Genomic DNA, 12,533 nt, shown 5'->3' on the forward strand with positions numbered 1-12,533 from the left:
GCTGCCAAGGGTGCTGTGCTTTATAACCTGGACGTATATCTTTCCCCAGCACCCACGAATTATGTTAAGGCATACTGTGCTAGAGGAGGTGCTGTCCATTTTAACATGGCTAGTCTCTGCACTCCAATGTCTTAGTCAAGTGCGACAAGACATTATGTAGCTGATTTTTTTGCAAACCATATGCTAACACAATTTTAAGAGATATTGGGCTTATTGCAGGTAGGTTAATGAGTGTGATAATTTTGTAAGGATTTATATGGGTAAGAGTTTGTGAAAGTAAGCTCCTAGACTTAGGTCAGAGCCTCAACATATTTAACAGAACACAAAGCCAAAATGGACATTGTACAAAATCGGTAGAGAAATATTTTAAGGATCTTCCAATGTCTTGAGGATTGATTTTTTTGATTCACCTAGGCTACGTCTAGACTACGTGGCTCCGTCGATGGAGCCATGTAGATGAGTTTACTAGACGTAGGAAAATGAAGCGGTGATTTAAATAATTGCCGCTTCATTTCCATCAAAATGGCCACCGCACTGTGCCGATCAGCTGTTTGGCGGCACAGTGGGGCAGTCTAGACGTACCGTGGTTGACAAGGGGAGCCTTTGTCGACCATTCTGGTAAACCTCATTTTATGAGGCATACTGGAGCGGTCGACAAAGGCTTCCCTTGTCGACCGTGGCACGTGCAGACTGCCCCGCTGTGCCGCCAAACAGCTGATTGGCACAGTGCGGTGGCCATTTTGATGTAAATGAAGCGGCGATTATTTAAATTGCCGATTCATTTTCCTATGTCTAGTAAACTCATCTACATGGCTCCATCGACAGAGCCATGTAGTCTAGATATGCCCCTAGAGTATTAAAAACAAAGGGGTTGTTGGTCATGTCAGTCTTAAAACATGGAAGTCACCCCTTTCAAGAGAAAGTAAGTGGATGTTGGTGAATGTGCATGTCGAGGGAGTGTGTGTGTGTGTGTGTGTGTGTGTGTGTGTGTGTGTGAAGCACACCTCTGGTACATGTCTCAGGCATATACATTCCACAGGACTATTTTCATGCATGTCTGCTATGTGCTAATTCTACATAGCTGAGTGACCTTGAAGAAGACCTTTCCTATATGTGAAGGTATGTCAGTCGTGCACGTTTTTGCTGGTGCTGGCCAGACACCTATGCCTTCACGTTGGAGCTCTCACCACCAATTTTGAATGTATTAATATGTTAATATAGTTATTGAACATGAAATTAATTAGCTGATTAGTTAACAAACTCTGTTAAGCTCTGACTATAAGTAGGCCTGAAACACTCAGGAGAGAGGTGGGAAGTCTGAAACACTCAGGAGGCTATTGAACGAGTTTTTGGAATTTGCACCCCTTTCACATAAAGGCTCCTTTTCTGCTGAATCTTTTAGCTGAGCTTTCTCTTCTGGGGTGCTCTTATGAACGCACTGCTTCAGCCATGGCCTTCAGCTTCCCTGCTACTCCGCAGAGTTTAGAGGGTTGCTATTTTTCAGGGGTTAAGGGGTGGGCTGGGAAGTGTAATGGATGTGGGTAACAGAGGGAGCACGCCAGCCCTGTGGGATGGGAGCTGGGCTTACAGAGAGCAGTGTGGGGTATTGTCAAGGAAGCCTCCAGTTGCAGCTGCCTGTTGCAGAGTGAATAGTTTCACAGCTCACCGAAGAGACGACTGAATTTAATTCGAGATGAATGGGCGCCTCCCCAATATAGATGACATTTTCATTGCAAACTAACAAAGGGAGAAATCCAATTACATCACAAAGGGGCTCCCTAATAGGCCATGCAGCTTGTGTGTGTGGTGGGGCTAGAGGCTTCTCTGCCACAACAATCCATTGCAGAGGGAAGCCATGCAAGCCATCCATCAGCCACACAAAGCCTGGAGAGAGAAACACTCACCCAACCTTTGTGTGTGCGGGACTAAAAGAGCATCATTCGAAAGTCCAAGAGACACAGAAACAGAGTGAACAGCCTTTAGCGGGGAAGGGATTTAAAGCAGCCTTTCCAACCAAACACTTTGTGCGCATGCAAGTGTGTGTTTACATTTTAGTTGTTGATTGAACAACAAGACTTTGTGAGCCCTTAAGTGTGGGATTCAGGAATCCAGGCTCTTAAACTCCCCCTCCTTTTGCTCTTAAGTTTCTTCCTTCCCTTCTCTCTCAATTGAGCGATAGGAATCTTCCTGCCAGCATCCAGGACTGAACGGAAGGCCAAGGAGCTGCATCTGTTTATACCATGATTGCATCTGGCCTTTGGTTTCTTTCTTCTTCCTTCACCCTTCCTTCATGTTTCACTTTCACTCTTCCTCCACCTTCCCCAAGAATCTTTCTCTCTCCTTTATACTAGTCTGAGTGTAATATACTGCACCCATCCCCATCATATGTACTCCTCCTCTTCTGTGCTCCATGCTTGCAGCAAAATCCGTAACCCCACACTCAGCTTTTGTCAGCAAGCTAAAAATACCTGGTGCTAGATCACTGAAATAAAAGGATAAACGCAACATAAGAGACAGATTTTGGCTATTGCACAACGACTCTAACTGCAACACTATAGCCTGTTCTTGTCCACAGATAATGAAAGATTTTACATATTCATTAACTTCCAAGATGCATGTAAAGTCCAAGGATAAAACCAGGAAATTTTGCTATGAGCTGAGGAAATATCAGTTGAAAGCGACAGAGAAGGAGAAAGATCTGGGTGTATTGGTTGACCACAGGATAACTATGAGCAACCAATGTGATGCAGCTATGAAAAAGGCTAATGCAGTCCTAGGATGCATCAGGTGCAGTATTTCCAGCAGAGACAGGGAATTGGTGAAACCCCATATGGAATACTGTGTGCAGTTCTGGTTTCCCATGTTTAAGAAAATACAAACTGGAAGAGGTACAGAGAAGGGCTACTAGGATGTAAAGAGGAATGGAAAGCCTATCTTACTAGTGGTGATTCAAGAAGCTTGGCTTCTTTAGCTATTTCTCCATACATACACCAGAGTGATAAATACCGTGCAGGGAGAGGAGTTATTTATGTTAAGCACCAAAAGAACAAACGAATGAAAACTGATCATCAACAAGTTTAGTCTCGAAAGTAGACGGTTTTTAACCACCAGAGGAGTGAAGTTCTGGGACAGCTCTTTAAGGGGAGCAATGCAGACAAAAAACCTAACTGGCTTCAAGACCAAGAAGTTTATGGTGAGATGATATTATGGGATTGTCTACAATGACAAGTGGCCTATTGGCAACTGCTAGTAGCAAATACCCCCAATGACTGGAAATGGGACAATAAATAGGAAAGAGACTGAGTCACTACAGTGAATTGTTTCCCAGGTGTCTGACTGGTGGATCTTGACACCATGCTCGTGTATAACTAATCTCCATATTTGGGAAGGAATTTCCCCCCATATCAGATTGGCAGAGACCCTATATTTCTTCACCTTCTTCTCCAGTATGGGGCACAGGACACTAGCCTGTTTAAACTAAAGTAAATACTCTGTAACTTGAAGACTTTAAATCATGATTTGAGGATTTCAGTCACCCAGCCAGTGATCACAGTGGTCCCTTTTGCCCTTAAAGGCTGAAGAGATATGAGATCCAACACACAGAGGTAGATGCAAATTTGCCCCCCATAAGAGTTAAGGACAAGAAGCAGTGTGAGAACAAAGCTTAGTGCAGCAGGTTTGGTGCAAGCCTACCCTTCTCTCAGTTCTTGCCAATGCACCTCAGGCTTTACCTGCAATGACTTCTGCTAGCCTAATCCTGAACATTTCAGGGTTGGGGGGTGGTTGCAATGATTGGACCCTGAATAAAAACAGGAATATTAAAGAATCACTGGAGATCTGTGGATTTCCCCCATAACTTTCCAAAAAATACTGGTCCTCCAGATGCATAGGGATGGTTGGATGGGGAACACCTTTGTCTGGAGCCTAGCAGAAGGAGAGTAGAAACCAGAATTGGATATGAGTGGAGAAGAGTTGGGAAAATTGGCATCCTTCTTTCTGGATTTGGGACAGATCTGAATACACAATCCAGATCCAGTGCAGATGGTACCTATAAAATCACACAGGGATTTTTTTTTGTCTGAGTCACTTTGAAAAGCAGGATTCAGTCTCCTTAGTTACTTTTGAAAATGTTAGCCACGATGTATGAGCTTGTAAATTGAGACTGTACTTGCTCACTCACAAGGCTAGAAAGAAGTGTGAAGAAAATGGAAATGAAAAAAATCAGATTCTGACTTGATTCTGGCCATGGGAGATGGCCCCTGAGGAGTCATGTGACGTTGGTAACCTGGGAGGAAAGGAGCACTCATGAGTCATTCTTTGTGGATCAAGAGTCAGGGAAAAAGAAAGAACAGTAAAGTAGTGAGGCCCAGATTCTCAAAGAGTTTTAAGCATGTAACTATCTCTTTGGAGAGATGACGAGAGAACAAGCACCACATGACTGACATGTAGTTACATTGCTGGCATACTTCTGTAAGTAAAGGGTTGCTGGCAGTGTATTTCAGAATTATGGGGTACGTTTCAAATGTTCCCAGTCTTGACATGAGCCTCTGGGAGTGGGTCCTTTCTCTGGTCCCTTCCAAAGGCTGCTCTCTCCAGAACCCAGGCCTCAGGCCTGTGGAGCCTGTTCAAGTTCAGTGTGGGCGCTGGAAGCTGACTCAGAGGCTGACACAGCTGTGCACCACCAAGGGTCGGGGCTTAAAGAAGGGTGTAGCCTGGAGGAAGACAGTAACTGGAGGAAGCTTTGTGGCAATTACCAGTGTCAACATTTCAGATTTCAATGACAGGTTCAACTGTCAGAGGAGCAGCCAGGCCAGATTTCAGTGGCATTGCCATCCAGTGCACCAGCTCATGCTGCCAACTAGAAGCATGTTACAAAGCCAAGCGCCAGACAACAGCTCTGTCCTGGATTTCAGTCTCTAGTGTGACAACCCAGCCTGCTCCGACAGCACTACACTCCGAGTCCTGGCTGGAACATGGGATAAAAGGTGTCCCATCCTGATTTAGAATGGAACAGGCCATGTTATTTAAATAAGAGATGACCCTTGAATTATGAGAGATGGCAACCCTGTGAGGATGGGCACAATATAAGAACTGCTATATACGCTAGAACAGAACTCACATGGGTTTCTGAATCACTGTCCTTTGGAGTATAATGAGCCCAGGGTAAGGGGATGGCTGACAGGAAATATTGAGTCAGAGCGCCATCTGGTGGATCGTGGAGATGTCAATACAGTACATTGTATGCAGTTTGTTGTATACGTTGAATGAAATAATTGCAAAACTGTGACTATTCTGTCCCTTTAAAATAGATTTAATATAGAGTTGCATCTCCTTCTTCTTATCCCAGCAACTGGGATCAGGTCATTGTGCGAGTATATGACACCTTCCTCTGTCTAAAGTGGCACTATGTTCTATTTCCTTATCTTTGATGCAACACATCCATCACTCCCTTGGCTTTCCTCGGTTCTCTTTCCTAGCCACCCTCTCCTGCCATGCTATCATCACCATGTCCTCTTCAGGTGTCCGAGTGACTGAAGTTGAGGTTCATGGATTTTTGTCAGCCATATCACAGAATTTAACCTTCATCCTAATACTTTTATTACAACAGCTGTCTTAGTTTAACTCCGATTACGGGACAAAGACATCTCACCTCAAATACGTATAGGCCTTGAGTCTGCACACTCTTTATTATCCAGGCTTCTGCTCCATACAGCTTTGTGGGGAGCACCACAGTGCTATGCAGTTGGCTTTTAGTGACATCTGGTTGTCATACACAGTCCTTGAAATTTTATTCCACAATTTTCCAGCATGCTTCAATATGGACTGTATCTTACATTCAGACTTGCTGTTTGCCATGACCCAGACACCAAGGTACTTGAACTGGTCAGGCTGGTTTAGTCTCACTCCATTAATCTCTGTTCACTTTCCTTGTGACACTTCTTCTGACCCATGTAGTCCTAGTCATGCTCACTTTCAACCCACCCCAGTTTAGTCAGTCATACTGCTGATTTACCATGTTATCTACTTCTTCTTTTGAGGATGCCATGTTGCTATGTCATCTGCATATAGGATTTTCTTACCTTTTCCCATTGGGGTCTTCCTGCTGACATAGTCGATCAATATGAGACACAGGCATGGATTTAGGGCAGACTGGTGCACCTTCGGTGCAGTCTGCTTTTCACGTCAAAGAGAATCCTGTCGTCTTGTTGCACATAAATGCTGTGCAGCATAGAGACCATAGCAGAATGTTCAGAATATCTTCATTTCCTTCAGAGGATAAATACATTAGACTAGGAGGTGCTGATTCTACAATCATAGAGGTCATAGAAATATCTAGTTTGTTCACAATTTATTTCTGTTTTTGTGTCTTTTTTCACCATGTGTCTTATGATCACTTTAGATGATGCACTGGGCTGGATCCTCAGATGCTGTAGACTGGCAGTGATCCATTGATTTGTGTTCATTATGAATACAAGTGACTTATCTGTGTTAATTTTTAGAGGGCTGTTGAGCATGCATTTTCCATTTACTATCAGAAGGTGGTGCTAGTCTCCCAGCTGCTGACTTCTGCTTGTTCAGTGCGGATGCAATTTCAGAGCAAGAAAGGGGACCCTCAGATTGGCCCCCATGCAACATTCATAAATAAAGCCGTGACAAATGGGGCCCTCATATGATCATAGGGCATGTCTACAGAGCAGTGTTATTTCAGAATAACAAGAGAGTCCGCATCTACACTACAAGTAGTCATTTCGATATAATGTCAAAATAATGGCGAGTTGGAGGACTTCTTACTCCGACTCCTGTAACCCTCATTGTACGAAGAGTCAGGGAAGTCAGAGGAAGAGTGCTCTCTCAGACTTCCTGCTGTGTAAACAGCACCAAAAGCTGAAATAAGTTAATTCCACTAGAGCTACAAAATTGACACAGCTCAAGTTGCGTAACTTAGTTCGGCTTTAGCCCTGCTGTGTAGATGTGCCCATACAGTCCTGCGTAGAATATGTTTCCCTTGGGATTCAAGTGTTGTTGAGGTGACCTAAGCACCTTGGAACATTCATCAACCTTCTTCTTGATGTGGTTTTGCTGCTGAAAAGTGATGGTTTATGGTGCCAGGAGGATCGGGGTCCAGTGCTAGAGACTGTAAGATGCCTCACAGCCTGTTTCACTATCACTTTAGTGATCAAAAGAAACTACAGCAAGAATAAAATTCCTCCGCTGGCTTGTTTCTGTCACAAGGGCTCCTTCCATGTTTCTGTCACAAGGGCTCCTTCCATGCCTTCCAGCTGCCTCTTGGAGTGGGACTGAAGCCAAGAGGTGTAAGGTGCTACCATCTCTCTGAGCCAGGAGCAGCAGCCTCAGCCCTTTCTTTTTCTGACTGGAGCTTGAGCAATGCCCCAGTACTAACCTGCTGGTCTCTGTGACGAGGGATGGTATATGCAAAATGTAGCACTTACAGGAGTTTCTGCAGGTTCCAGGGCTGAGTTATCACTGAAAAGTAAGATACAGGTTGAACCAGAGAGACAGACCTGAGCACACAGGTCTGAACTTCGCCAACATTTTCTCCATTCTTCGCTCTTGTCTTGAGGTCCATTCTTTTGTGTTTCTTGCGTTCTCTTCCATTTTCCTTGTTTTCTGGGATGAGGCAGCAGGAGACATGGCATAAAACATTTCCATGGTGGCTGAGTTGGAAACTAAACATAATTGACTGGTCATGAACCTCTGTCCAAACCTTAAACTGCAATAACCTGGGCCCAGAACATTTTCATGGTAGGTTTCCTCTCCCACTGACCCTTGGTTCTTTGGTGAAATCTGTCTGGAGCTGCAGCCTGTCTGGCTGGCTCTGCTTTGAAGCCAGACCTGCATTTTTGCATCTGATGTGGGGGATGGCATGACAATGAATCCCAGGGTGCCTCAGATCTAGGGCAGCCCTAGCACACTGGAGAGTTGAATAAAGCAACTGGCTTAGAGGCAGAGGGCAAGACCTGTATCCTCAATGAGCTACCAGCAAGATTTGCTAGGAAGGTGAGAAGATGATGATGATGTCAAGGGAAGTGAAGAATAGAATTAGGGAAGGTAAAAGAAACTCATTCAACTTAGAGGGAGGATGGAAATGGATGAGACTTGGAAAATAAAGGAGACAAAAGAGAAGCATCCAAACGGAGCAGCATAACTCAATTAGGGTGTGTCTACACTGCAGCTGGGAGGGTGTTTCCCAGTGTGGTAGACAGACAGGTGGTAGCTCTGCTGGAGCACTAAGAATGCCAGTATAGTAGCAGCAGTTCAGGCTAGCCACATGAACACACACCCACAGGCTACAGGTGGGGGCTCAGAGGTAGGCCTCTAGCCTGAGCCAGTGCTGTGCTCCTATTTTAAATGCATTAGCTTGAGTACAGCATGTGCATGCCCATTTATCTGCACACTGTAGGCATACCCTTAGAATGCAAACTCCTCCCTCAGCCAGGGTCAGGTCTTGCTCTCTATACCACCTAGGTATGCTGGAGAAACAGAGTAAGAAAGGAATAATTCAGTTGGATTTGGATTCCTGTAGTTTACCAGTCACCTATGAAAACAGATGATGTTTTTCTCCTCCATTATCACAGCGTTTTAGAGCTAGCATGGGAAAGGACAGGCTGAGCTCAAGCAGCACTGAGTCACCCAAATAGCCATATCAATCTGGGATGCACCCAGAGGCACTAGTCTAGGGATGGCCAACCCATTAAACGAAGAGAGCCAAAACAGTGGTGGAAAAAAAAAAAGAAGCTGCCCCTTTAAAAACCACAGGTTTGGCTTTTTGGCCATACCAGGCTCCCACCATCTTGCTGATGCCATTTTGCCATGCTGGACAGCTCCCCTGAACCAAGTGAGCCCAGAGAGCCGGAGACCGGGGGCCATTTGTAGGGGCTCATGGAGCCACGCTTTCAGGGGTGAAGAGCTGCATGCAGCTCGTGAGCTGCAGGTTGACCACCCCTGCAATAGTCAGTATCAAAGACCCATTGGACCAGACAGACGCACATGAAGACTGGGGGTGTCTGCCACGATGAGTTTACATTCTGCAAAAATGAGCTGGATGTCCATTAAAGGTCAATGGAAAGTTTCCTTGTCCCCTCCATAGTGGGAGAGAGGGAAACCATTGCTCATGGTTTGCTTTTGGATGGGACAGTGGCAATCTTGTGTCTTTTTTATGCACAAATTTATTTGCCCCATGATATGGAAAATGAAGTGTTGGGAGGAATGATGCCGGATCACTTCCAAGCTGGTCCCTGTGTCTCTTCAGACAATGCCAGAGGTTGCCAAGCCTAACCCATGTGGTTTGTGTATCCAGCTTCTAATGGCTGGTCCACAAATTATAGACATCCACTATGGCTACTGGCTAAAGTGGTTAGTCTTTTAGCAGCCACTGTAGAGCTGATGCTTTTAGTGTTTGTGGGACAAGGTTTAGTCAGTGGTAGTGACTGCCAATGGCCATTACAGCCACCAAGAATGCAAGGCTAAGCCCACATTTCTCAAGCTAATGGCTGATGCTCTCTCAGAAGTGTTGGCCAGGTGTATGACAGAGCTACAGGGCTGGAGTCGCTGTCTACATATGGCAGCATAAACCAGCTGTATTTCACCTGAAGTCAGGGGAGTCACACCTAGTAGAAATGTATTAAGCGGAGAGAAGCTGGTTCACTGTATCTTCACTGCACAAGAACAGCTATTTTGTTAATGTGCAGTAACTTGTAGAGGTTACTTCCCCCCCACCACATCCTTGCTTCACTCTTAATGATCAAACCCTTGCTTTTGTATGTGTTGGCATGACCAGACAGAGGCCATGTGATACCGCTGGCCAAGCAGGAGGCAGGCAGGATTTCTCTCTCATAGTTAATAAGTAATGCCAGGAAATGAGAAAGGAGAGCTAACCATAAAGTAGGGTCTCAGCGGGCAATTCAGTGACACAACCGGCCCTTTGTTCTTAGCGTCTCAAACCGTCAGTGCTGGTTCGAGAACGTAAACACACTGTTTCAGTTATTCACCCTCTTCCCAGCACAGCCCTGCAATAAATGAACGCCAGAGAGCTTCTCCCAAATGCCTCGTCACTCCCACATCTGCGGATACTAATTGGGATTATTATTGGAAATCTGCAGTTATGATGTGGTTTCCATGACAATGGTGCCTCTTTCAGCTTGGCTGTTCCCAGCCTGGGCAGGTTGCCGCAACCCTCACTTCACTTGTAAGTGAGTTGTAGAGTTGCCCCTGGAGCATTCCTCCTGGTATAGATGGTATTTTTCCATCAGATCCTTCTTATTAGTTGAAGTTTGGAGGTGATAAGCAGGAAAATGTTAATTTCTTCCCGTTGCCCATGTTGGTCTCTTGGAAACACCTTCTTCCAGTACATCTTATATTTGGCACAGTGACAAATCACTGGCAACTCAGAGCTTGCCCATTCACTGTGGTGTGCCCGATAGTGTATTTTCCAGTTATTTAGTCAAATATATGTCATCAGTAGTGAAGGGCAGGTACTGTGAAAGAGTGTTTGCAAATAGTCATCTAACTGAAAGCCACAAATTGCTTGCGGCACTGTACGCACACCTGCTTCCTGTCCGGGTAGATAGTAGGAGTGCTGATCACACACTTACAGTCTGGAATGTCCAGTTGAAAAGGGACCCTGTCATTTCTGGTGAACACTGCTGATGAGGCTGCCAAAGTCAGGGGACAAGGTGCAGCTAGCTTTAAGTGTAATAGAATGTGTCAGTGTGTCCACCTAGCCAACATATTTCCTCTCAACCTGCTTTAGGACAAATCTGGGACACAGTACAGGTGAAAAAACTTGAACACTTGAAAATGTGTTGGGTAGCAGGATGTCCATTAAAGCCTACATTGAAACTGACATCGCTATTCTACATTGAAACTGACACTACAGTTTCAGTCTGGAGCCTCTGGAACATGGAACAGTATAACTCCCCCTCCCGCTATACAGTTCATTGTCAGGTAGGGAAGGACTTGGCTAGTGGTTGCAGCAATTCTGGATCCCCTAATACCAGGACATTTGGGTGACAGCTTAAAAAATCAAGCTCCTGCAATTGTCTCTTTAATCTCACTCATTGTGAGCCAGAGGATCTTTCTTGGGGGGCAAATAATTGGTGAGGTGAAGGGTGTTTGAATCTCACAATCCATTTCCCACATTCCAATTGTTGCAGCTCCTGGTGTTTTCTTGGGCCTTGCAGTGAAAATGAGCAAATGGGTGAGTGTTTGTGTGGGGCAGTTGAGCGATGAAGAGACAGGTGATGGGGCAGGGGTGTTCAGTTTTCTGCCATTAGAAAGTTGGTAAACCCACTAGCAGTTAGAGCCCATACTTCAGCGCCTAAGGACAGGGCAGTGTGGCCTAGTGGCCAGATCCAGAGGCCACACCAGATGGATTGAACTAAGGTACCTTGGAAGGAGAAAGAATTGAGTAGGCTCTATCTGGATTTGATCCTGAAGTAACTGGGAATCTAGGCATTTCAAACCTCATGTTTAAGTCATTAAACTTTCCTCTATTAGGCAGAGTAATGATAAATTACAAAAGAACACAAACTGTATCTAAGAAAGAACCTGCACACAGGTCATTCAGTTAAGAGAAGCCCCTTTACCCAGAGGGCCATTAATACATAGAGCAGACACTAGCAAAGACAACAGTGCAAGCTGTGAGCAGAACCACATTCAAAAGATTCAGACACACTCTTAGAAGGAAAAATGGTCGCAGGGAAGGTAGAATCTTAGAAATCTAACTGGATAGACATGAATTAGTCTGGTTCCATGGCTTCTTGCCCTCTAAAACAATGCATGTTCTATATCAAGCATTTGTTTTGCCGAAAGATGGCCAAAATTAGGCTGAAGATTTAATGTAGGTTTTCTGATGCCCTCCTAGAACCCCAAATGGATCAGTTGGGAACTTCTAAGTTTCTCCCGGTGGCCCATCTCTTCCCCATGACACTGATGAAAAAAGTTTTTCTCTGCTCCCCTTCTCAGATGACATAATCTCCGCTGTCAAAGAAACCCTGCAAAGCCACTGAACACAGTAGTAAGACAAAGGCCAGTGTGTGATTGAGCTTTGACAATGTCCTGGACTGGCCAGGCTGTTTGCCAGCAGGCACTGCTGTCACATTATCAAACTAGGTGCCAGCTTATGGCAAGATCTCCATGACTCAAATGAACAGTAATAGATACGTAACTAAAATTTGGCTCATTTATAAGATAGCTACCGTAGAACCTCAAAAATATGAACAGAAGCGTTACAGACTGACTGGCCAACTGGACACCATGGGGAACCGGAAGTAATCAATCAGGCAGCAGCAGAGACAAAAAGACGTGCAGATACTGTGCTGTGCCTGTACTGTAAGTCAAAAGTAGACGCATCTGGGCTGCCTATCCCCATCCCCCGCCATGGTGCAGGGTAGCTACTTACAGACAGGAGGTGGCACATGTTGTTTTCCCCTCTGTCCCCCTTCTGGCTGGGAAGTGGCCCAGCTTGCAAGCTCAGAGCCTAGGAAAAAACCTTGTGGAGCTGCTACTGGGAC

The sequence above is a fragment of the Pelodiscus sinensis genome, chromosome 8 (genome assembly GCF_049634645.1).
Source record: "Pelodiscus sinensis isolate JC-2024 chromosome 8, ASM4963464v1, whole genome shotgun sequence".
Lineage (NCBI taxonomy): Eukaryota > Metazoa > Chordata > Testudines > Trionychidae > Pelodiscus > Pelodiscus sinensis.